The 27,379-nt window shown below is 43.0% G+C and overlaps 1 protein-coding gene across 7 annotated transcripts in view; it reads left to right on the plus strand.

Annotated features, from left to right (window-relative positions):
* The first annotated feature begins 9,859 nt into the window (after positions 1–9,859).
* The window catches only part of Ezh2 (enhancer of zeste 2 polycomb repressive complex 2 subunit), a 68,889-nt gene continuing 51,369 nt past the window's right edge, over positions 9,860–27,379 (plus strand). For 2 of the 7 annotated variants that reach the window (XM_027389803.2, XM_035451000.1), the window contains exon 1: positions 9,863–9,957. The gene's annotated coding sequence lies outside the window, so the exon portion shown is untranslated. Of the gene's footprint in view, positions 9,958–27,379 lie in introns of all 7 variants that reach the window. The other 5 variants (XM_035450999.1, XM_035450998.1, XM_035450996.1 and 2 more) reach the window with 5 other exon arrangements.

A 27,379-nucleotide genomic window follows, 5' to 3' on the forward strand; every position in this document is an offset into this window, starting at 1 on the left:
TGGGAATTGAACCTAGGTCCTCTAGAAAAGCAGCCAATGCTTTTCATCACCGAGGCATCTCTCCTACCCCATTACATTGTTTTCACACACCTGCCACACATCTCACTTTTTGAGACAGGTTCTAACTATGTAGCTCTGGCTGCCTCAGAACTATGTAGACCATCATGCTGGCCTTGAACTCATAGACATGTACCTGGAAGTAAAGGTACTTTTCATGTGGAATCCTGATTTTGTTCAGAATAACAATGTTCCCATGATACTAGGTGCATTCTGACAACTTTATTCTCTCTCATTGAATACTCCACAATTTCCCAGCCTCTCTTTCAGCTAGTAGTGTATGTTCATGTGTATTAATTTTCTTACCAGTATACTGGATATACGTAGGGAAGATTTTGAGGAACTTTTATCTTCCTAATAACCACCAAAAAGCAGACTAACAGCCCCTTCCCCTTTCTTTTGTCTTAAATCCACATATGCTTCTTTAAGCTACAGCATCTATCTTGCTACCACGAGGTGACATGCTTGGGAATGATAAGCCAATAGGCAAAATGAAAAGAAGGAAAGAGCAATCAGACATATCACATTACTAAAATGGGAAAGGCATAATAGGACCCTGAATCTAGATGCTGTGGAGGACCAGTTTGAAAGTCTAGTCCTTAATGGTATTATTAAGCTGGCAACAAATAGCTGTTAATAGTAAATGTTTCATCAGTGCAAGAGGGATGAGTCAAGTCAAACGCACAAATGTGTTTTAAGTCTTTGCTTGTATTATAGTCACTGTGGTGTCTGAATGAGAATTGCCCCCATAGGCTCATATGTTTGACTACTTGATCCTCAGTTTGTGGAACTGTTTGGGAAAGATTATGAGGTGTAGCCTTGTTGGAGGAAGTGTGTTTGGGGAGGATGGTTCAAAAGACTTCTATCCCCAGTGCCTTTGCCTCTTACTTGTGGATTAAGATGTAAGCTCTCAGTTCATGTGACTGAAACTTTAAGCACAAACTGAACATTTTCTTGTAAAAGCTGCCTTGGTCATGGAATCTTATCACGGCAATAGAAAATTAAGACAGCCGTCAACATGCCATTGGCCATCCTGAGTTATATGGTCAAATGGGGCATCCTATAGTGTGAAGAAATACATTTAATTGTTGGGTGAGATTTAAGGTCACGCTGCCAGGTTGACAGGAGAAGGGAGAGATGTAAAGGGAATGCTGCAATGTAAAGACAAGTGCTTTGTAGCAGAGGCTCAGCTCGAGACTGTTGACTCTGTTCTCATGACCTGACTAAACTTAAAGATGAAAGGAACTGTCTCAGGTAGAAGGGGTGCTGATTCTCTCCTGCCATCAAAAAATTCATACCGAGCTTATTTAGAGGATTCTTAGAATATCTTGGTGATGTTTTAAAAACAAGACCATAACTCACCTCTGCTGTGTTCACCTTTCAAGAGGGAGCCTTGTAGTGTCTCCCTGTCTGTGGTGTGCATGTGTACATGGAGGCCAGAGGTACGTGCCAATGTTCATTCCTTGGTTGCTTTTTCTTTCCTTTTTCGAGACAGGGTTTCTCTGTAGCTTTGGAGCCTGTCCTGGCACTTGCTCTGTAGACCAAGCTGGCCTACATAGATCCATTCGCCTGCCTCTGCCTCCCGAGTTCTGGGAATAAAGAACTTGGTTGCTCATTATCTTTATTTTTAGACCTGAAGCTTATCCATTTGGCTTGGTTGAATGGCCAGTAAACCCCTGGGATGTCTTTCCCCAACTACCCATCTCCATCCTAGAGCTGGGGTTACAGGTATCTGCTCCACAGTGCCCAGCTTTCCATGTTGGTTTTGGAGAATCCAAACTCAGGTCCTTATGCTGCAGGGATTTTACCTGTAGAGCTGTGTCCCCAGCATGGAATCTGTTATTTCTGTAACAGTTTGTCATTGTTATTAACATTCAGTGTGCAGGAACTCTATGTCTTTAACAGTAGTGAAATGATTCAGGGCAAAGATAATGGGAATGGAAAGATAGTCAAGCCCAGAGGAAGGATGAAATTTTGAATTAAAACAAAGACCACATAAAATTTTGTGTTCCTGTGTGTCTTAGGTTCTAGTGCTGTGAGGAGACACCAGAACCAAAGTAGCTCTTATACAAGAAAGCATTCAATTGGGGCCCTGCTTCTAGTTTTAGAGGGTTGGTCCATGACCATCATGGTGAGAAGCATGTGCGTGTGGTGCTGGGGAAGTGGCTGAATTTTATATCCCGAGCCTCAGGCAGGAGAGGAGAGAAGAGAGAGGAGGGGAGAGGAGAGAGGAGAGAGGAGGGAGAGAGGGAGAGAGGGAGGGGGAGAGAGAGAGAGGAGGGGGGAGGAGGGAGGCAGGGAGGGAGGGAGGGAGGGAGGGAGGGAGGGAGGCAGCGAGCCTGATTTGGGTGTTTGAAACTTCAATCACCTCCTCCTACAAGGTCACAACCCCTAATCCTTCCCAAATAGTTCCACTAACTGGGGACCCAGCATTCAAACATATGAGCCCGTGAATGCCATTCTCATTCAGACTACAGTGTGTATGAATGTGTGGGTGCATGTACACACCAATGGCATGAACTTGCAGAAGTCAGTTCGTTCCTGTTATGTGGTTTCCAAGGATAACACTGGGGTGACAGGTCTTGGGAGCAGGTGCCTTCACCTACTGAGCCATCTTGCTGGTCCTGCATTCTATTTTTTATTTAGAACTGTACTATTGAACTATATCCCCATATCCCTTTTCATACTTTTTGAGACAAGGTTTCATTAAGATGCCTAGGTTGGCTTTGAACTCAACTCAAACAGTCCATACTATCTTGAGCTTTCCATCTTCCTGCCTCAGCTTCTTGAGTACCTCACATTTACAGCTCTGCACCACTAGACCCAGTTTCATTTATTTTTGTAACTCATAGGACACAAGCACTGACCAGTTGGACTGGATATAATCACTGGGTGGACGGTGGCCTTAAGTAACTTATGTAGCTGCACTGATGTTCCCCTTAGCCTTGGCCCCTGTGGTGCCAGCATTCGTCCTTAGCTTCATCACCTGAGCATTGGCTTTGGTAAAGAAAATCTGTCAGAAGGGAAAAGTCTGTCATTCATTATGTAGGAGACACAATTGCTGAACTCAATTTGAAAAGGTTCTTAACGAGAGTTTTAAGCACTTAACAGAATGTTAACCTTTTTAAAAGTGTGCTGTTACCAGGTTGTGGTGCAAGCCTTTAGTCTCAGCACTCAGGAGGCAGAGAAAGGCAGATCTCTGTGAGTTCGAGACCATCCTGGTCTACAGAATGCGTTTCAGGACAGCCAGTGTGGTTACATAGAGAAAACCTGTCTCAAAAAACAACACAACAACAAAAGTGCTATTGATTGGTTCTGGTCTGTTTATTAAGGGGTAAGCACTGTCATTTAGTCATACTTCTGGTAATTGGTTTACTTAGTGCTAGCTTCCATGAAGTGACTGTCGTTTTAATGACATGTCAGGTCAGGTGATGTTTGATGTAGTTGAAGAACCTTAAGCCCAGAGAGAAAAAGAAGTTATTGTAGATTATCACATAGAGAAGTTTCACATTATGAAGGAAAACAATTAGATTTAGAAAGAGCAACCAGACACCCAAGTTTGACAAGCAGCGGGGAGTGTGCTGTTTGGTTCACAGTAGAGCTCATAAACTCATCAGAGTCCTAGACAGCCAGTGGCCCACACCATGCTGTACATGCCCTAATGTCTCTGTGCTCTTTGCAATTTTCATGTTATTTTTTCTCTATATCAGATCTGTAAATTAGGAGCTCTCTCTAAATGAAGCCAAGTAACAAGGACATGGGAAAGTGGATTTTGTTCTGGGGTCTGTGAAAGTGACAGATTAATTCTACCAGGAAAGAGGGGGCTCTTGGTGATTTTCTTTCTTATACTTTCTTGTATTATATGCTTTAGAATAAATATATCTAAAGAGTTTTGTTTTAGACCATGTATGGTGGCACACTCCTGTAATCCCATCACTAGGGAGGTAGAGGTAAGAAGATCAGGACTCAGTCTCAGTTACATAGTGAGTTCGAGGTCAACCTGGGCTATAAGACCCATTTCTTCTTTACGGTTTCTACTGCTGTGCTGAAAAAAGTGACCAAAAGTAACTTGGGGAGGAAAGGGTTTATTTAACTCACTTCCATATAACAATTCATCATTGAAAACAGGACAGGAACTCAAACAGGGCAAGCATTTGGAGGCAAGAGCTGATGCAGAGGCCATCAAGGAGGGCTGCTTACTGGCTTGACCCTCCTGGCTTGCTCAGTCTGCTATCTTACAGCATCTAAGACCATCAGCCCAGGCACCAACCACAATGGGCTGGGCCTTCCCACACTGATCACTAATTAAAATACCCTACAGACTTACCTACAAACATTACAGAATACTACTGATATTACGGAAGCATTTTCTCAATTGAAGTTCCTTCCTCACAGATGACTCTAGTTGTGTCAAGCTGATATAAAGTCCAATCAGAGCAACAACCCATCTCAAAGAAACTAACAACAACAGACTGATAAGCTGGTGCAATAACTCAGGAGTTAAAAGTGCTTACATTCAAACCTGATGACTAGATTTCAATCCCTGGGACCCAAGGTAGGACAGACAGAAGCATCTTCATACCTGTGGTAATGTGCCCACAATTTCACACACACACACACACACACACACACACACGAAAAATGGTATTTAAAAATATTAGTCTGTAACAATTATACAGTCCAGCAAATATGCCTTTGTTGTAAAAAAGTTAAGGTAAGCCAGAAGGCACAAAGCTGAATCAGAGGCGCCTTCCTCCTTGTCCCTTCCCCTTCTCTCTCCAGAGGGGACACATTTTACATGTATACATCTACTTCTCTTACGTATGAGTGGGAGTCCCTGCCTCGGTAATGCTAGAAACTGACTGTATGATTTTACATATGCCTGGCAAATGTTTTAACAGTGTTATACTCAGTTCCTTCACACAGCTTCATAACTTACCTTTCTCATTTCATAGCACATCTTGGAGATGTCTTACCAGTACATATAAATTTGTCTGAGGTTTAATACAAAACTTAAAAAATTAACCCCATTCACTTAATATCATCCATTTTAATGACATAACACTTAGTAACAGTATAAAGTATATAAATAAGTAATAGCTGTCACATGTCACATATCTATAACCTGAATGATGAAGCCATTTCCAATTACAATCAGTTGCAAATTAATGACTATCCACATCTTTACATGCATCTACAAGAACTTTTGTGAAACATTTCCAGAAATGGAGACCCTCAGCCAGACTGTAAACATAATGCTGGCAAATTCTGTCACACTGTCTTCCTAAAACTGTCACATTAAATTCCATACCTGTTTCAGCCCGGTTTCTTTAGAAGACAGATTGTGGGAAATCCTTTTAAATAGTTTGAAAAAAGAAAATTAATTTTAAGATACTAACTAGGGACAAAATGAGTAAATCTTACTGAAAATACTGCTAGCTCATTAGCACGCCATTTCTTTTGATTTTAGAAGCTGAGTCTCAGGTAACCAGGCTGTCCTTTAACATGCTAGGTAATAGAGGCTGACCTTAAACTTTGGATCCTCTTGCCCCCATCTCCCCAGAGAGGGGATTACGAATGTGTACCACTATACCTGGCTTAGTTTTCACATTGATTCCGTATGTATGTGTGTAGGTGTGTGTGTGTCACAGTGTACATGCAGCCAGAGGGCAATTTTCAGGAGTTGTGGGCTTTAGGCTTGCCTGCATGTACTTTTACCTCCTGAGACATGTTGCTGGTCCATATACACACATATTCCCCCCCCACACTCGCTCGGGGATTTCTCTGTATAATAAATAGCCCTGGCTATCCGGGAACTTGCTCTGTAGATCATGCTGGCCTTCAACTCAGAGATCTGCCTTCTCTGCCTACTTAACGCTGGGATTAAAGGTGTGTACCACCATGCCCAGCCCCTAATTTTTATATTTTTAGGACAGGGTCTTACTGTGTAGTCCTGGCTGGCCTAAATCTCTGGAACTCACCATGCTGAACAGATTGGCCTCCAACTCATAGAAGCCATTGCTTCTGCCTCCTGTGTGCTAGAATTAATGACATATACCACCTACCCAATCTATATCTTCAATAAACAGTTTATTGAAGTTGGCATAGGGGTATACATAAAGTTGGGAAGCGGAGACTGGAAAATTAGAAATTAGCTCAAGTACTGTTTAAGGCTTGCTTCCTCTACAAAGCAAATTACGAGGCATGGGATGGACTACATAAAACCTATCTTAAAAAAAAAAAAAAAAAAAAAAGGAAAGAAAAAGAAAATGGAGTCATTGACAATTCCTTTTCTTTTTTCCTCAAGACAGGGTTTCTCTGTGTGACAAGCTCTAGCTTGTCTGCTCTATTCTTCCACCATTGTGTTCTTTGTTTTTGAGACAGATCTTTCCATGTAGTGCTGGCTGTCCTGGAAATCCCTATGTGGACCAGGCTGGTCTTGGCCTGGAAGGCACAGAGATCTGCCTGCCTCTGGCTCCTAAGTGCTGCGATTAAAGGCGTGCACCACTACCCACCATACCCTGGGCTTACCATGTGGATTCCAAGGCTTGAACTCAGGTTGTCAGGGCAGCAGCCAGCATCTTGCCAGCCTGATAAATCTTTTAAGAACATCCCAGGCTAATCTTTGTATTAGAACATTCAAAGTAAAAATACGAGGTCAACTTCCAGTGCAACATTCAAATTGCAGTAAGTAGCTGAGTTTCAGTAAGGAGCCATGCTAAGAACAGCTATTCTGGGAAAAGGTCAAAAGACTTCAAAGCAGGAAATGGTGGCGCAGCACTCTAGGTGCTGAGGTATTGAGATCTCAAGTTCCCATTTTAACATTCGTTATGGAAATCTCTACATAAAAAAAATTCTTCCTATAATTTTCATAGCAAATTTGTTATTGGTGTCAAAATTCTCCAGATTCTGGAGTTGGGGCTCCTTTCCTTCCTCATATCCCTTTAATTTTTCCTGTCTTTCTTTCTTGCCTAATATCCACCTACAACATGAAACATTCTCTAAGTTCTCCCTTATCTCCTTCCTACTGACATCCCCTGTCATGTTATTAAGGAGGCAGAAGAACTGGCCCACAAAATGAAGGCTAGCCAGGCTAAGGTAGAAAAAAATCCCATCTTTTAAAAAGGGTACATGAGCCATCTTTCCAATGAGCTGTTTCTTGGTTTCTATATTTTATGTTTTCCACCTTATGGGTTGCATATTAACTGATTTTTCACACCATTTATCTAACACCCATTTATAGAGTAAGCAGTCCATAAATACTTGCTGAGTGCCAACAAACTGAAAGCATCAGAAGCAAACCCTACTAAAAAATTCTGTGCTCCTAAAAGCCTTAACTTTAAATTTTACCTTCTCTGACCTCCAGTAAACATGGTGGGCATAATGGAGCAGTAACTTCAGAGATAAGACTGTTTTTGGTTTTAGCCCTTAACCTTGATTGTGAATCTTTGTCTCTTAAGAGACCAGGATGACTTCTACCACTGTCTTGAAAAACCTTGGTAACTCCTACCCTTTGTATGTTTTACATGGCTTCCTACTTCACCTAGCTCCCCTAGGAAGCTAGCATTCACATACACTCACAAGTTTGGTTTTCTTTACATACATAAAAAAAAAAAAAAAAATCCTTACACGGAAGTGACTGCCAAAGTTTGTACATCATGCCTCTATTTTCTTTAGGAGTCTTCAGTTTGTTTATTTTTTCCTCCAGAAAGCCAAAATATTTTTTTTTTTAATTTTCCCGGTCTTTATAAAAACTGCCTTCAGACACCATATGCTCAAAAAAAATAACTGAAATTACAAAGTTCAGTTATTCCTTTTTATCTGCCCATCACTATAGCCTAAACTATCTTGCTTAGTTGATCAACGTCATCATGGGATTAAGGCAATGATGATTTACTGGTATTCATTCAGCCTCACTGTCCCATCCTAAGCCTTTATATTTAAATATGAATAAGTAAACAATATAGAAGCCCTTAGCTCTCATTCTTTCAAATGACAATTCTCAGCTCCAATTATATTTTCTAAGTAGATGTACATGTATATTTCAAGTACTTTTCTTGCCCTGCCCATTTTTAAGTATTGTGCTTTTTCTGGAGCTGGCTAAAATGTCCATTTTAAAAAGTTCTGTATAAATATTTAACATTTCTTGCTTCTAAACTCCAAACAATTTTCTCTACAACTCTTGGATTTCTTTAGAAGCTCCAGTTATATACTGATGGTCCCTAGTGTAATTCCCTTGATTTTTCCTTAAAAAAAAAAATGGTACCAATACTTAATATTAAAGGGCAGGTAAAATAGTAACACAAACTTAGAGATAAGCAGTTAATGAGTTTAGGAGTTTAAATTTTTTACTGAAGAATTGTGTAAGTTGCTGATGTAGTTTGATAGAAGCATTTTTACCAGGGCAGGTTAATATACTGATGATTGTTTGGTATGACTGCTAGCATTTGTCACATGCACTCTGGGTGTACATATTTTGTTTGTATTTGGACATAATTGCATTTTCTCTCAATCTTAGAGATTCTAAGCATACTTCTCAGCATTGGATAGTTTCAGTACACATGAAGGACTAGATGCTTTGCTGCTATTCTCGGTGGTCAACTTGACTATATCAGGAATTAACTAAAACTCAAAGAGGCTGGGTGTACCCTTCAGGGATTTTTTTAATTAAATCATTTGTTTTTAATCTGGATCTTTTGAGGTGGGAAGTTAAACCTACTTGTTTTAGCTCCAGGTGGCAAATCCATTCTCTCACTGGCAGTATATTAAAGACCAGTCAAAGACATCCAGGTTTGTGGAATGAACTAATACTGGATTCTTGGTTTTCTGTTGGTGGACAGCAATTGTTGGACTAGTTGGTCCACAGGCTGTAAGCAATTCTCATATATCTCCATCTTCATCTACACACACACACATACATATATATTCATTTTATCAGTTCTGATCCTCTAGAGAACCACGACAGATACATAACTCAATTTCCAGTGTTACAAATTCTCAGTCTTAACTCTTCATTATTGAATCTGTTTTTACGGGTCTATGGGATTTTGCCATACAGACACATATTATTAAAAGTGAATTCGGCCGGGCGCTGGTAGAGCACGCCTTGAATTCCAGCACTCGGGAGGCAGAGGCAGGCGGATCTCTGTGTGTTGGAGGGCCAGCCTGGTCTCCAGAACTAGTTGGAGGCCAGCCAGGGCTACACAAACGAAGCAAATTCGAAGTTTCTTTCACTCCAGCTGCCAGATAACGCAACAGGGGTTAAGAGTGTATACTAAGCACATTCCTAACTCCTCTTGGTTGAGACAGAGGGACTCCCAAGGTGGTTTTCTAACCCTTGACAAACGTTGCAATCTTCCTTACACACTTTCCCGCGACAGCAGGGGGTAGGCGATCTGCTCTCCGAAGTTGTTAATAAACAACCTGGAGCCGGACAAAGCTGAGCAAACCACAAACACGGCTTGTTCAGGAGAAACCCGAAGTCACCGTCCTGTTGCTTTTTTCTGACGCGGCCGGGACTCTTGGCGCCAGCCGGTTCTGCGAGCCAAAGACGCCGAAAGGAACCGCGCTTTCTCTGCCCCGTGGGGTCCGCCACGCGTCTTCCTGTGCGAGCGAGGGGCCCCGGGGCCCAGCCAGGATGTGCACACCAGAGATGGCGGTTACAACTGTCACCTCCCCCAGATTTGAACTATTTCAAACTTGGCTCTGGCGCCCGCCCGCTCGCTCGCCCGCCCCCCCTCCCTCCCCTCCCCCTCCCCCTCTGGAGAGCGGTTCCCGCCAAGGGCAGGCCCGCCCTCCGGCCGGTTCCCGCCACCGCGGCCTCCCCGCCTCCTCTCATCACAGCGGGCTTCGAGGCCTGCCGAGTGCCGGGCCCCGGCCTGCCCGCGGCGCCCCCGACAGGTACCCGACGCCGGCACCAGAACAAAGACGGCGACCGGGGGGCGCCTTCCACCGCGCAAGCCGCTCTCCTCCTCCTCCTCCCTCCGCCGCCTCCTCCTCCTCCGAGCGAGCGAGCGAGCGCCCGCCACTCGCGCCCGCGCGCAAGGCTCTCAGCGCGTCGGGCGCTCTGATTGGACGGGCGCACTCCGGCGTCCGCCAATCGGGGCGGCGCTTGATTGCGCTAATAAAAGCGATGGCGATTGGGCTGCTGCGTTTGGCGCTCGGTCCGGTCGCGTCCGACACCCAGTGGGACATCGAAGGCAGCGGAGTGGCGGCGGCGCGTGGGGGCGGCGCGCGGGAGCGGCGCGCGGGAGCGGCGCGTGGGGCGGCGCGGGCGAAGGTAGCGCTCGCGACCGGCGGTGGGCAGTGCGGGCTCCGAAACGCGGCGCCCCGGGGCGGCGGCGGCGGCGGCGGCGACGCGCGGACCTCGGCGCGGGTGCCCGGCCGGTCTCCGGCATCGCCCGAACGGGGCTCCCTCGGGCGCCGCTTTTGTCGGCGCGGGGCCGGCGGGGAGGGCGACGGAACCTTTCCGAGGGGGCCGTGAGGTGCGGGCCGGTCCACGCGGTCCCGCGAGTGTCCTGTGCGGGTCCCTGGAGATCGAGCGCACGGGCGGGCGGGGCCGGTGGCGGGGGCTCCTGTCCGGGAGACCGATCCCGCCCGGCCGGCTGGGGCCCGCGTCGGGGCCGGGGCCCGGGGCGTTCCTGTGGCCGATCGGGACCGGCAGCTGCGAGCCTCAAGTCTCCTTTGTGTGGCGGGCGGGCGGGACGGGACACCACACACAAGTTGGTGGGACCGAGCGGAGTCCGCACTCAGACAAAGGACGGACTGTGTCTCCGGAGCGGAGCGGAGGGGAGGGCGCGACCCCCGGGGCTCCCGCCGCGCGGGTGGGGGCGTGGGGAGGCGCGAGGCGAGCGCGAGTGGGCAGGGCTCGCCTTTCGGGGCGGGCCGGGCCGGCCGGGCTGGGCTGGGCGCGGGGTGGGGGCGGGCGGGCGGGCGAGCAGCTCTCGGCACCCGGCACCGCCGCTGCGCTTCGGGACTGCGAGCGCCAGCGAGGTGGGACCTCCCTCAGCCCCGAGGCTGACATTTCCCCGAGAGCCGCGGGGAGCCTCCTCGCCTGGCTTTGTGCTAAGTTCCCTGGGGACAGTGGAGCTGCGCCCGGGGCTCTCGGTGGCCCCGGCGCGGAGGGCTCGCCTCACGGTGCATCGCCCCCTGCGCGCACCACAGGCTGTGCCGCGCGCGGGGCGACTTTTTGGGAAATGGGAGAAACTGAGAAAGCACGGGCTTTCTTTCTCCAAACTTGGTGGGCGTTTCGTGAGTTCCACTTTCTAAAGAAGAGTAATCTTTTTTTTTTCTGTTGTTGTTTAAAAAAGGGGCTGTTTAGGCCAACTTGTTTGCTTTTGAGAATGGCGACAGGTGCTAACGAAACCAACTGTCATTTACTCAGCGATTATTCCCCGAATCTCCAGGGGTTCAGTGTGGAAGAGATGATACAACTGGATGATCGAAATAAAATGCCCACGAGAAATGTGGGCTTAGACTGTAGTAGGGTTGACAGTTTCTTATTAGTGGGTCATGTTTTCCCTTGAACAATAGCTTTGTTGAGTCAGAAAAGAGGTTTGCTACCCAAGAAATTCGAATGTATTCTGGTCACAATTCCATGAAACTTCCTTTGTTTATTACATACGATCTGTAGAACCTAAATTCATTTGAAGTAAAGAATCTGCCTTTGATATTTAAAATACTTTACTACAAGGCTTTCTCGGTTTCAAAAAAGTCGTTATTAGTTTAATTTTATGGGGTTTTTATGTCACATAAAACATTTGAAAAATATTTTAAAATGCTAATTCTGTCACAGTTGAATGTAGTTTATATTTCTGGCAATTTTTGAATTTATTTTCAATTACCTTTGATTAATGGACATTAGCAGTGAATCCATATTTAGAAATAAAATATAAAGCACTATATTTTAAGCAATTTACTCATAATTTTATTTGCAAAAACGTGGAAATATTTGGGTCATAATTTAATTTCCTGTTCTTGTTCTCCCAAGTTGGAAAAGGATTGTATTCTGGTCTTAAACGAAAAGATTCCTGCTTTTTCTCTTTGGAGTCATATTAGAGAATGAGCTATTTAAAGCCCCAGAAACACTTAGGAAAATTGCATCCTAAATTATTATTTTGATGGTGCTTGAATATACTTCTTAAAAAACAAAGCAAAAGGAAAGCACAGGCTCTGCTTATTGCAGTGTTTTATATAATGAAGACCTAAAGTACATTTGCTAACTTACAGCTTCATACAAATGGAGAGAGACAAAGATGCAGTGTCAGATCTCTAGTGCTTCAGATTTGTCAAGCAGAGCATCTCAGAACAGACATTCCAGTGCTGCTCTAAGTGTTGAAACTAAAATAAGATTTACATTTATTTTAAAGTCCTGTTGATACTCTCATTCATTATGACATGAGCTAGTTGTGTAGAATTTTGGTAGAAACTTGGGTGTTAGACTTTAAAAATGCCAGTTTTGCCTGAACATGTGACTTGCCCTATCGTTGACATTTGCTATTTTGTACTTGCAACAGATATTTTTTAAAACCTCTTTTTGAAGAATTGGCTAAGATTTTTGCCTTATGTTTTGGTAGAATTGACAGTATTTTTAGGCAGTCTAAATAGTGATGGAGAAGAAAGCCACTTGTTGATTTACTGTAGTTAGAAGTGTTCTTTTTGGTACTGATTTTCTCTTGCATGGATACATGTAACCATTATCTTAATATGGCCATTTAAAGGCTTTAGGCAGATTTCCCAAATCACAAATTTTCCCAAATCTGAAATTCTTTTGCTTTAGGATGCCCTTCATACTTTGAGGTTGTATGCTGAAACGTTTAGATTTATTTCAATATTAACCTTTAAATAATAAAGAAGAAAGTTGCTTTTTAAAAAACAACAAGAAAAATTCCTCTGCTGATACAATGAACTATGGGCTAATTAGAAATGGTTTATAGGTTAGCTTTGAAATCTGTGTTAATCTAGATGGTGAAGAGTTTTTTCTGAAATTACATAGAAGTTATAGGTTGGTGAGATCTTTACCGTGGAACATGGATAAAAAGGAACAATACATTAAATTAAGAGAAAAGTCCATCAGATGATGTACTTTATTATGGGGAGGTCATCCCAGAATCTCAGGGATGTTATTCCCACAGGGTTTTATTCATGCTTTTATTATATAGCATGTATCAAATTGTTCACTTGTTTATGCTTTACACTGTATTAAGTGCCTTGGGACAGGAGTTCTATCCTAGTTTTGTTTGTGTGTCTAACACCTAGGTTGGTAGTTTCCAGAGAATAGGGATTTTAATAATGAAATAAATTAAGGAAATAGGAATGATACAATGAAATAACTTGGCCTTTGAGTGCTGGGGTTATAGGCCCATGCCAGCATGCCTCACCTTTTTTGTTTTTTGTTTTTTGTTTTGAGAGACCAGGTCTTGATTTGTAGCTATGGCTGACCTAGAATTTGAGGTCCTGCTTTAGCCTCTTGAGTGCTAGGTTTTTAAATGTGTAACACAATGCTCTGCTTTTTCTTTTTCCTTTTTTGAGATGGATCTTGCTGTGTTGTTCAGAATGGCCTCAAACTATTGGGGTTTTCAATGATCTTCCTACCTTAGCCTCCTGAGTAGCTAAGATTAAAGCCACCTGCTTAGTTTGAAGGTGGCAGGTCTTTTAATTGAAAGATATTCTGTTGGAATTAATGATTTCTTTACTGTAATAATTTCAGGTAGGGTTTGAAGTTAAAACTGAAGGGAGCAATGACAGTGTAATTATGTCACTTACTGGGTTATTTATTTATTCTTCATCATTCTTTTATGTCCTACTGCTATGCTGCTCTGTAACCTGATCTTCATTCTTTCTTAACGTCAAAAGTAGAGACAAGTTGAGTAGTACCTCAACAATTATAGAAGTGAGAACTGATACATTTCTTTCTTTTCAAAAATTTTGTTTATTGCACTGTCAAGATAGGTCAATGGACAAAAAAGTACTTGCTACCAAGTCTGATCTATGTTTGCTTCTCCAGGGACCCACAAGATAGAGAAACTGTTTTGCAAGCTGTCCTGCTGTCCTTTGACCACCACACTGCGCGCGTGTGTGCGCTCTCTCTCTCTCTCTCTCTCTCTCTCTCTCTCTCTCACACACACACACACACACACACACTAAAAATTTAAAAATTATTTATTTGCTTGTGTGTGTGAGTACATGAGCATGTGTGTGTTCAGGAAGCCAGAATTGGATTTCCAATCTATTGGAACTGGAGCTACTGGGATTTGCAAGATGCCTGGCTGTTATTGGCTGCCGCTGAGAATGCCGGTCCTCCTGATTGTGTAGCAGCACTCATGACTGATGAGCCATCTCTTCAGCCCAAGTAGCTGATAAATTCCTGAAATGGTCACATAGATCATTACCATAGCAGGACATACCTCTGTGACACAAAAGTGTGGCGGAAATGAAGTGAGAAAAGGAATTTCAGCATAGTGAACTCAGACACTGTATAATGAAGTTTTGGTCTGTGATACCATGTATATGAGGAGCATAGTACTATAAGATTTTTGCTTAGTGACATTGTAGCTATCTCAGTTTGTATAGCTACACTCCAAGTGTTACACATGTATCTCTGTTGTTGAGCAACTTATGACTGATATTAAAGTGTTTATTATTGCCTTATTTTTTAAAAATTGTGGTGATAATGTTACTTTCTTAAAATTTTATTTATCAGCAGATGAAGGATCAAAATATAGTAAATGCATACATATAGTAAGATATTCTGACATAAAAGGAGTTGAACTCTGATACATGCTATGCAACTTACATGGACTCCGAGGACATTATGCTAAGTGAAATAAGCCAGAACAACTTTTTATTTACTTTTAAGGTTTATTTTTATTTTATGTGTTTGCGTGTTGCTTGCATGTATGTATGTATGTGTTTCTTCCTGGAACTCATAGAGGACAGAAGAGGGCCTTCTTTATATCCCCTGGCACTGGAGTTACAGATGGTTTTGTGAGTTGCCATGTGGGTATTGGGAACAGAACTCAGGTCCTCTGGAAGAGCGCTAAGCTCTCTTAACTGCTCTGCCATCTCTTCAGTTCATATTTATTTTTTATTGATTTTTTTAATTTTTAAAAATATAAGCAGGGCGTGGTGGTCTACACCTTTAAGCTGGCCGATCTCTGTGAGTTTGAGGCCAGCTGGTCTATAAATTGAGTTCCAGGACAGCTAGGGCTGAGAGAAACCCTGTCTCGAGACAAGCAAAAAAGATTTAAAAATAAAATGTAATTACATCATTTTCCTCCTTCCCCTTTCCTCCCTCTTAGTTCCTCCCATGTACCTTCCTAACTCATGGTCACTTTCTTTGTTATGGGGGGGGGTTACCTAAATAAATAAATACAACCTGCTCAGTCCGTTTATTGTTACTTGTATGTACATGATTTTAGGGCTGATCATTTGTTATTGGATAACCAATTAGGGTACTTATCCCTGGAGGAGACTTTCTCCGACTCGCAGCATTCTTTAGTTGCCTGTGGTTAGTTCTTCTTTTAGGGATGGGGCTCCATAAGGATTTCCTCTTCCATGTTAGTATGTATGTTGGTGTTGTACTTCTCCAGTTCTTGTTTAGGTAGCTTTATTATTGAGATATCATGGGTGAAGATGCTTCCTTGTCACTTCTAGGAGACATAATCTCACAGCATATTTCCTGGTCCCCTAGCTCTTAAATTAAATCTTCCTGCCCTCTCTGGTGATATACTCCCTATACCTTAGGGGCAGGGCTTGTGTTAATTGGGGCTGGGCACCACATGATCTTTTGTTCTCTGCACTCTGACTTGGTATGCTTTTCTATCAGTTGCAAAGAGAAGTTTCTTCAGTGAATGGTGAGACAGACACTTATCCCGCTGTGCCCTGGTGCAAGAGGTGCAGGACCTAGGTGGGCTGCAAGGTTGAATGCATGCCTGGATGTGTCAGGAGAAGAATCTATTTATTCTTTGAGACGGGATTTCACACTATAGACCTTGCTGGCCTGCAACACCAGGCTGGTCTCAAACTTTGTATGATCTTAATGCTTCTGCCTCCCAAATGCTAGGCTTTATAGGCATGCACCACTGTACCAGCTTTTCCACAGTTTTCCGTGTGTGGGGATGCATGGTGTTTGATGTCAGCCTCTGGCCTCTACAAATATCCATATATGTCTTTCTCAGTTATTTTTCATCATATTTTTGAATACGATATCTCATTTGAAGGAGACAGTCTTTCAAACATTACATTATATGGAGCTCACTGATTGATCTAGGCTGTCTCCTAACGTAGGGTTTACAGACATTTATTGCCAAACCCAAGCTTTTTGTTTTGTTTAGTGTGGGTGCTGGGGATCTGGACCTAGGTCCTTAGGCTTTCGTAGAAGGCACTTTATTGACTGAGCCAGCTGTACAGTCCCCTTGAATTGTTTTTTTTTTTTTTTTTTTTTTTTTTTTTTTTTTATGAGGCTAAGTATGTAGCTCATCAGGGAGAATGCTTGCCTAGCATGCATGGATCTCTGGGTTTGACCCTAGCACTACGTAAAACCAGCTGTTACAGTACTTAGCTTTAACTTTAGCAAATGGAGGCAGGTAAATCAGAAGTCCAAGGTAATTCTCTACTATATAGCAAGAATAGAGGTAGGTGGATCATAAATTCAAGGTAATTCTCAACTTTAGCTGTGTGAGAACCTTGTTTTCAAAACAACAGGACTGGTAAGATGGCTTAATTGCTGTACAGGTGACTAGCCAAGCCTGATGACTTAAGTTCCATCTCAGGGACCCATGTTGCAGAAGGAGAGAATCGACTCCCCTAAGTTGTTGTCTGACCTCTACACATGTACTGCTAAATGCACATACCCATATGTGAGCGTGTGTACACACACACACACACACACACACACACACACACACACACACTCTAAAAAATGTAATTAAAGGAAAACAAGAAAATCCCCAGTAACTTTTAAAGGCCCTTTCAAAAGGATGTATTTTTTATTATTTTTAATTACATGTGTATGTGTAGGAATGTGCAGGTGACTGCAGGTGACCCGAGAGGCCCGAGGTGTTGGATGCACCTAGAACTGGAGCTCAGACAGTTGGAGCTACCTGATATTGGTGTTGGGAATTGAACTTGGGTCAGCCGAATGGCAGTTCATGCTTTCTTAACTGTTGAGTCCCCTTAACAACTTTTATAGAAAAAAAACAAAAATGGTTCCATTTATAGGTGGTACATGGAATAGGCGACTTCTTAGACACTGAATTATCAATGGCTGAGAAGATAGGTAAATGAGTTATTGTTTAGTGAATACTTCTTGTTCAGAATTATGAAATATCCAGATAGTTTAACCCTGTATTGAATATATGTAGTCAGCCTTCTAGATCAAGATTCAATTATCTTCTTGAAAATACTACCAGAAATAGTTTGTGTTGAACATGTAACAAACATGTTTTCTTGCTATTTTTCTCTAAGCAATACAATGTAACAGCTATAAACACAGTGTTTGCATTATTTGGGTATTATAAGTAATTCAGAGATGATTTGAAGTATATGGGTTTTGTAGTATACACCTACTTGGGAAGCAGAGGTAGGTGAATCCCTTGAGTTCTTGAGTTTAAGACCAGCCTGGGAAAAATAGTGAGACCCTATCTGAATACAATAGCAGTGGGTCAGTGAGATAGCTCAGTAGGTAAAGGTGCTTGCTGTCCAGTGTTACAACCTGAGTTTGATTCCTGGAATCCACACAAAGGGAGGAGTTGAAGTTACAGGTGGTTGTGAGCTGCCAGACTGAATTGAACTCAGGCCTTTTCAAGAACAGTATACATTCTTAATCTTTTTTTTTTTTTGGTTTTTCAAGACAGAGTTTCTGTAGCTTTGGAACCTGACCTGGAACTTGCTCTGCTGGCCTCGAACTCACAGAGCTCCACCTGTCTCTGCCTCTCAAGTGCTGGAATTAAAGGCGTGCACCACCACTGCACAGCTCCAAACGTTTTCCTGTTATAAACAGGAATCTATTATTTATTTGCTTAAAACAATTTGTTTTAATTATGCGTGTGATTGTGTGCACATGAGTGCTGGAGGCCAGGTGAATTCTCCCAGGCTGGAGTTTTAGGCAGTTGTCAGCTGTTTGACAGGGCTGCTGGGAACCAGATTCAGGTCTTCCAGTCCTTTGCAAGAACAATTCGTGTTTTTAACCACTGAGCCATGATCTATTTTTAAAACATTTTTTTATTATCTGACAGTTCCACATATGTATGTATAATGTATCTTGTTCATATTCACTATATTACCCTCTCTTATTCCCTCCTCCCTCTTCTCTCTCTCCTCTCTTGCCCAACAAGTTTGGATCCTGCTTTTGCCCTCCCCTCCTCCTTTAGTAGCTTATTGAGCTTAACTAGGCTTGATTGCATGGGTATGGAATTTACTAGAGCTTGGACAGCTTAACCCAGTGTCTACATAACTGAAGAAAAATGAATCCCTTTCTCTAGTAACCATTAATTGCCAATAACTCCTCAGCTAGGGGTGGAGCCTCATGAGTTCTGTTTTTAGTTTTTGAGATTGAATCTCATGTAGCTCAGGCTAGCTAGCTTTGAACTCCTGATCCAAGTGCCGGGATTAGAGTTATTTACCAACTTGGCCAACTACTTTATTTTATGTTGAAAAAGATAATGACAACGCCTGGGAAGAAAAGCTAGTTGGTGGTTGAGAAAGGTGAACTTGGACATTTGGATGCTGGGTTTTGATTTAAAGTTTGATCTCCCTCTGCTTCCTGTGTGCTGTCTCTGCGCTACACCCAGTCTACAGGCTGTCACTGTGCTACACCCAGTCTTCAGGCTGTCACTGTGCTACACCCAGTCTACAGGTTGTCACTGTGCTACACCCCAGTCTACAGGCTGTCACTGTGCTACACCCCAGTCTACAGGCTGTCACTGTGCTACACCCAGTCTACAGGCTGTCTCTGTGCTACACCCCAGTCTACAGGTTCTCACTGTGCTACAACCAGTCTACAGGTTCTCTGTGCTACACCCCAGTCTACAGGCTGTCACTATGCTACACCCCAGTCTACAGGCTGTCACTGTGCTACACCCAGTCTACAGGTTGTCACTGTGCTACACCCAGTCTACAGGCTGTCTTTGTGCTACACCCAGTCTACAGGCTGTCACTGTGCTACACTTCAGTCTACAGGTTGTCACTGTGCTACATCCAGTCTACAGGCTGTCTCTGTGCTACACCCCAGTCTACAGGCTGTCACTGTGCTACACTCCAGTCTACTGGTTGTCACTGCTACACCCAGTCTACAGGCTGTCACTGTGCTACACCCCAGTCTACAGGCTGTTTGTGCTACACCCCAGTCCGCAGGCTGTAGCACTGTGCTACACCCCAGTCTACAGGTTGTCACTGCGCTAAACCCCAGTCTATAGGCTGTCACTGCGCTACACCCCAGTCTACAGGCTGTCTCTGTGCTACACTCCAGTCTACAGGCTGTCTCTGTGCTACACCCAGTCTACAAGCTGTCACTGTGCTACACCCAGCCTACAGGTTGTCACTGTGCTACACCCCAGTCTACAGGCTGTTTGTGCTACACCCCAGTCCGCAGGCTGTAGCACTGTGCTACACCCCAGTCTACAAGTTGTCACTGTGCTACACCCAGTCTACAGGCTGTTTCTGCTATACCCCAGTCTACAGGCTGTCTCTGTGCTACACTCCAGTCTACAGGCTGTCTCTGTGCTACACCCAGTCTACAAGCTGTCACTGTGCTACACCCAGTCTACAGGTTGTCACTGTGCTACACCCCAGTCTACAGGCTGTTTGTGCTACACCCCAGTCCGCAGGCTGTAGCACTGTGCTACACCCCAGTCTACAAGTTGTCACTGTGCTACACCCAGTCTACAGGCTGTTTCTGCTATACCCCAGTCTACAGGCTGTCTCTGTGCTACACTCCAGTCTACAGGCTGTCTCTGTGCTACACCCAGTCTACAAGCTGTCACTGTGCTACACCCAGCCTACAGGTTGTCACTGTGCTACACCCCAGTCTACAGGCTGTTTGTGCTACACCCCAGTCCGCAGGCTGTAGCACTGTGCTACACCCCAGTCTACAAGTTGTCACTGTGCTACACCCAGTCTACAGGCTGTTTCTGCTATACCCCAGTCTACAGGCTGTCACTGTGCTACACCCAGTTTACAGGTTGTTTTCTGTAAGGTCTACAAATTTAAGGATATTGACATTTACAAAAAAAACAGTTCTAAAACATTGCTACCCCTTCAAGAAAAGTTATGGGAGGGAGACTGCTGTGTCCTCTGCCAACCCTCAAAGACTTACCATGTAGATCTTTACAGGAAAAACTGTTGCCCTTATCAGTACATCCTGCCTTTGTAAAGTGTGGCTCACTAATCCTGTCCTCTGGTGCTGTCTGATGGACTCCAAATGAAGTGATCACCCTTATATATCTTTGTCTTTATTATAATTATTTTTAAACCTGTGTGTATGCCTGTGTTAGTTCTCTCCGTCCACCTTTATGTTATGTTGGTTTTAGTGATTGTACTCAGGTTGCTGGATGATGCCGCAGGAGCCTTACTGGATGAGCCATCTTGATATGAGCCTCCAGGTGTCTTTTGAACATTTGTAGGGTTACTTCCTATAAGGAGAGCTTCCTTTTCAAGGTGGTACACATTCTAAGCTTTTAGTATTGTCGCATTGCTTCCTAGCAAGGCATTCAGTTTTTAGTTAACAGTAACACACTTAACTAAACTGTGATTTATTTTTTATTTTTTATACAGTGCACAAGTTTGAAAGGTATAGTTTGAAGGGTTCTTTCCCAGGGTGGTTGTACCTTTTATGTTGGTAGTTTCAGTTCCAGTGGAGACTTCGTAGGGGCTACTGTGTCCCCAGTCCTCACTGACTTTACTGTTGGTAGTCTTTAAATGATGGTTGTCTTAGGGCTGGGTTAGAGAGATGCTGCAGTAGTTAAGAGCACTGGTTGCTAGGAGGACCTGGTTCAATTCTCAACACCTAAATGGCAGTTAGGAGTTGTCTGTAAGTTCAGATGGGGTTGTCTGTGTCCAATTCCCTCTGTGGTTTCTGTGGGCATTTCACGCATATAGTGTACATACATGTAGATACAATGTTCTATGCAAAATTTTAAAAAATAAATGATGGCTATAATATGTTAATTATCTTTTGGTAATTTTGATTTTCTGAGGCAAGTTCTCACTGTGGCATAGGCTTGCCTAGAACTTACTGTAGCCCAGGTGGACTTTAAATTTCATCCCTCAAATATATGATTTTGGAATACTATTTTCATTCTGTAAAATATCAGTCTGTTCTTTTGCAGTGCCTGATTTTTCCCCATAAAAATTTTTAGCTTTCTCCTGTGTAATGGAGCTGTCTCTGTAGGTGCTCATACCATTGTTGAGCTTATTTTTGCCATGGTTGCAGAGTCAAGTAAAAAAACTTGTAAAGCTAGCTTTCTGGGTAATCTACAGAGTAAACATTTATTTATTCAGTCAGTCAGTCAGTCAGTCAGTCAAGTCATTACTTGTTTATAGAAACAAACAGCTTCTATGAAGATATCGAAGGTGGTGGTGGTGGTCGTCGTCGTCGCTCACACCTTTAATCCAAGCACTGCCTCCTGGGAGGCAAAGGCAGGGGGATCTCAGAGTTTGAGGCCAGCATGGTCTACAGAGAGAGTTCTGGGACAGCCAGGACTACTCAGAGAAACCCTGTCTCAAAAAACAAACAAAAAGATATCTCAGGAATGAAAATATTGTTTTGAGATAATAAATTACTCTTTTTCTGGATTATTTTACTATTTTAACATGCTAAGATGCTGTTTAGCCTGTGGTTCAAAACACTTCTTTCCATATCATAGTTGAATTAGAAGGCTCTTCAGTTCAGAGACATGTATTACTCGGTTTTCCTCAATTCCAGTCCCTTTACCCACTTCTTAAAAAAAAGTTCATCTTTATAACAGAGCTTGGTTAAGGGCTTGTACATGGGAGGCACTCAGGAAAGATTTGACAAAGTTTATAGTGACCAGAATCTTGAAAACTTGAGAGCTCTTTTCTGTAGCAGAAACTCAAATCATTGTATATTTATATTTTCATTAAAAAGCTATTTGATCCATGACCAACATTTTAAACAATTGAGATAGTTGATCTTTAAGGAGCGGGGAGCTGCCGTCAGTCATCATTGAGACCCGTTTGGCCTCAGTGGAGGGGATAGTGGTGTCTTCTAACTTCTGTTGCTAGCTAGCCAAAGCTATTGTAGTTGTTAGGGTCCAGGACCCAATTTCACTTGGCATAGTCTGTCATCTTTTTGGATGTGTTGAAGAGGATCCAGACAGCTTCAACAAAAAGGATGGAATCATTACTTAAAACTGCCCTTCCTTCTGAATGTAGAGACTGTAAGGGAGGATCCAGCAAGTGGGCTTTACATAGCCATTCTCTGTCACAGAGTGAATTGTGCTAACTTGTTCTTTTATTATTACAAGAATTTCATTTAAGTCCTTATTAAACTGCTGATTAAAGCCAGAAAGTTTTAGAAATCCCAGCCATGCTGGGGGCGTGGGGTGAGGATGGGAGTGGGAGGTCAGGGGGAGGAGTGGGGCATGGATAAGGAACCAAACTGACAATGCTGCAAATTTACCTGGAGATCGTGTGTTCATGGGAATCAGACTTAGGGGAAGTGGTTCAAGTTATCTTCAGTAAGTTAAACAAAGTGTCAACAAGACAAAACATTTTATCTGTTTAGTGCTTCTTTTGTTTTTAATCATAAAGACTAAGAAGGACTGGCAGTGAAACACAGACTGAGATAGTTGATCTTTAAGGAGGGGGAGCTGCCGTCAGTCATCATTGAAGTCCTCCTCCTAGTTTGTGATGTTACAGTCGGTAGTGAAGTTTAAGTTATTTAGTTTGTAGAAGTGTGAATACCAACCATGTGCTTGTAAACAATAGAACTAGTTATTTGTTGGACCTGTACTGTATCTCTTTATTGTGCTAAAAAACAACACACAATCTGGTGATTAAATATGTGCTTAGTATATACAGATCCCTGGCTTTAATCTAGAGTACCACAAAGAAAAAGCAAAACAAAAACACATTTATTTTTGTTTTTTAGGAAGAGATCTATTTTAAAACATTTATATGATTTTATGTGCCTGTGTTGTGCCTGACTGTATGTATTTGCATTCACATGGTGCAGGAGCCTACAGAGGTCAGAAGCATGGGATCCCCTGGAACTGGAGTTACATATGATTGATTGTGAGCTGCTGGCCATGTGGGTGCTGGGAACTGAACCCGTGTTCTGCAAGAGCAGTGAGCACTCTTAACTGAAGAGCCATCTCTCCAGTCCCCCCCCTCCCCCTTTTTGGTTGTTGGGTTTTTTGTTCTTGAGACAGGGTCTTACTGTGTAACCCTGGCTGGCTTGGAACTCACTGTGTAGGCCAGGTGGACTCAAACTTACGGACTGTGATTCTCTTACTTCTACCTCTGCCTCTTGAGCACTGGTATTATAGACATGTTTACTATTTTTTAAAAAGGATTATTTTTAATTAGGGGTATGTGCATGTCTGTGTGGAGAATGTATATCCATCCATAAGTGATGGTGCCTGCAGAGACCTGAGGGAGGCGTCATATGGAGCTTGTGTTCCAGGCAGTTGTGAGTTACCTGACATATGCTGGGAACTAAACTTGGGTCCTTTGTAAGAGCAGTAAGTACTGTTAACAGTTGGAGCCATCTGTTCAGCCCACATGTTTACTTTTAAAGTGTATGGTTCAGTAATGTTAAATGTAACTGATGTGTAACAGATCTTTAGAGCTTCATCTTTTGTCTACAACCTTTGGAAAGTACTTTTTTTACTTTTTGTTTCTGTGGGGTTTTTGACTCTTAAGTTGGTGTGAAAAGAATTGTGTTTTGGGCTGAATTTCAAATCATTATATCTAGGCTCAAACACTTTTATTAATCCAAAATAAGAAGCAAGACAATCAACATATTTTTGCAAGCAAGTTTTTTTTTTTTTTTTGAGATAGGGTCTAGCTATGTTAAGACTGGCCTGAAACTGAGAGAAATTCCTCTGTCTCTCTGTCTCTACCTCCTGAGTGTTGAAATTAAAGGTATGCACCACCATACCTGGAATAGAAATAAATTTCATTCTTTCTATAGTGTATAAAACAAAACAAAAATCCTGATGGATTATAATGCATCAGGATTAACTCTTGAACTGTCAATAATGCATTGATGTCTCTATTAAGGAAAGAAATAGAAGCACTTCCTCTTGGAGTTGTCTGTCCAAGAGAGTGGTTATTCTACTTTGTACCCCCTCTGTCTACTGTCCTCTGTCTGAATCTGTCCCTGCCCGAAGGATTGTCTTGTGAATCTGCCCGTGTCTGTCATATCACCTGCATAGATCTGTCCCTAATGAAAAGCTTCGCTCTGTGTTTGTTGAACAGCACAGCACAGAAAGCATCATATGAGGAAGGAATAGCACACTTTAAGAAATCTTTTACAGAGTTTTACAAGGGATTAAGCCACTGGCTCCAACTTAACTCACCCAGACAACCAACATCATTGCTTATCAGCCAATAACTACAAGTATTTGCTTTTAACCTTTATGGCAGATTTTAGGAAGTTGCTTTCAACTTGTGTATTTGCTGCTCTCAGGAAATGATACACATGTATTACTCTGGGTCTGGGGCATAGAAGAGTACATAACGTAAGATTCCAGCTATACATTAGCTTAAGTTGTAAAAGTTGATTACATGGGAAATCCAAGGCAAGTGAGGTTGGTTGTTACATTGTTCTCTTAAAGGCAGGTAAACACTTTGAGTACACAGTAGGCTAGCAGTCTTAAGTGACCTCAAGGTGTATTATTAACTTGGGTATGAGGTCCAGCAGAAGTTCCAGTCTCAGAATGGAAGATATATTTACAGAATATTGCATCGCTATACTCTACACCTTTCTCTCTCTGTCTTTAGAAAGCAGACAGGCCAAAACAAAACAAAAAATCCAGAATTGTCTTTTTAAAGGCATTTTATGATTCCATGATATAGGTAAACCATACTTTAAAATTATTATATCGCTGGGCAGTGGTGGCGCACACCTTTAATCCCAGCACTCAGGAGGCAGAGGCAGGCAGATCTCTGTGAGTTTGAGACCAGCCTGGTCTACAAGAGCTAGTTCCAGGACAGCCTCCAAAGCCACAGAGAAACCCTGTCTCAAAAAACAAAACAAAAAACAACAAAAAATTATTATATCATGTGCCAATGAACATGTGGGTAGTTTCTGCCTGTTGGCTATTTTGAATAGTGCTGAAATGAATGTTGGACAAATATTTCCCCCTGCTCTGAATTTCTTCTCCCCTAACTCTTCTGCCTTGAACTCTGGATCCTCCTGCTTTTACCTCCCACAGGCTGAGATTCCAGGCCTTTGGAATATACCTGTCTTGTTGTTGGGATTCTTTTGGTTATATATTCAAATGTGGGCCACAAAGTAATTATCTTTTTAATTTTTGAGGAACTTCAGCACTATTTTCTATAACGAGTACACTATTTTACACCCCCACCTAAACACACCTCCACCTACATACAATGGAACCTACATAAAGGCTCGGGTTTCTCCATATTATTGTCAGCACTTGTTACTTTGTTTCGCGTTAACTTTCTTTGGGAAATGGCAGAGCAGGCAGGGTCTTGCTCTGTATCCCAGGCTGACGTTTAAACTTGTCTCAGCCTCCTAACTGTTGTAAGTGAGCACCACTGTATCTGTAGGGTGAGATCTCTAGGTACCTGTGGGATAAAGGGCTGAGGCGAGGGGCGCCCTTTCTCATTCTGGTCGGGTCTCCGAGAGCTGCTGACACTAACCTGGGTTATCGGTGTCTCATGTAAGTGACTTTCCCTTAATAAATTAACCATCAATATCCATATCCCATGTGCGGTTATTTTCCTCTACATCTGGTGTCAGGAGTTGGAAATTCTCATCCCTCCCCACGTCCCCAGAGTCTCTGCGTCTCTGAGGTACCCGGGCTTCCCAGATCAGTCGTTCTGCACTGGCCCCGCTCCGCATCCCTGTGCGCCCCACGCCGGCAGCCGCATCGTGAGACAGTCTCCCTGCTTCTCTTATGCTTGTCTTGAACTCATGGTCTTCTTGCCTCCACCATCTCTAGGGTACTAGGATTGCTGGTGTGTGGAGTCATTTCCAGTTTATTTTCTGTTCTTTGGCTAGTGATCCTCCGAATGGGTATGTGGATTTTGTTGCTTTTAGACGAGGTCTCACTGTAGCTCCAGAACTCAGTAAGTAGAGCAGACTAGCCTGGGACTGGAAGAGATCTGCTTGGTCACCTTCTAGTGCTGATACAGGCAAGTACTACCGTGCCTGACCTGCTTTCTTGCTTTGATTTGCACTAGGGTTTTTCAGCATCTTTTCACATGCTTTTGTGCTTCAGTATTTTGCTTTTGAATTTGTTTAAATCCATGCACTTTAGTCTAGAAGTAAATCTACACTTAGGTGGGTAAAGTAGCATCTTCTCTTAAGTACATATAGAAGATTGTGTTGGGTGGGTGAGATAGCTCAGTCAGTTAAGTACTTTTCATAATCATGAACACCTGAGTTTGATGCTGAGCATCCATTTAAAAAAGCTGGGTGTTATGGTGCATGCTTGTAAATCCAGTGCTGGGGAGGCAGCCTAGCCTCCTCATTGAGTTTCTTGTCTCTGAAAAATAGAGTGGTTGGTGCCTGAGAACTACACTCGAGGTTAACACAAGCCTGTGCATATATGTATGCACACACACATACACATACACATACACATACACATACACATACACATACACATACACATACACATACACATACAGACATGGCAGCCCACAACTATAACTCCAGTTCCAGGGGATCTGTCACCTCACACAGACATGCATGCAGGCAGAACACTAATGCATATAAAATAAAAGTAAATGAATCTTTAAAAAAAGTTTAAGAATCAGGGAAGGGGGGCAGGGAATGATACCTTTTCCAGATTAGTGAGGATTTGTACATGGCAGAAATTCTGCTTGAACAAGCGTAGAGGAAGTTAGAGGTGAGGTGTTCCATTTCTCCCCTTAAGAAATTTTATGTCTTTGGAGAGTATTTGCCTGCTAGAAATAGCTTAACTTATGCATAAAGATGATGCATGCTTTTTTTTTTTAAGATTTTATTTATTATGTATACAACATTCCGTTTCCGTGTATATCTGCACACCAGAAGAGGGCACCAGACCTCATAATGGATGGTTGTGAGCCACCATGTGGTTGCTGGGAATTGAACTCAGGACCTCTGGAAGAGCAGTTGGCGGCT

The sequence above is a fragment of the Cricetulus griseus genome (genome assembly GCF_003668045.3).
Source record: "Cricetulus griseus strain 17A/GY chromosome 1 unlocalized genomic scaffold, alternate assembly CriGri-PICRH-1.0 chr1_0, whole genome shotgun sequence".
NCBI lineage: Eukaryota > Metazoa > Chordata > Mammalia > Rodentia > Cricetidae > Cricetulus > Cricetulus griseus.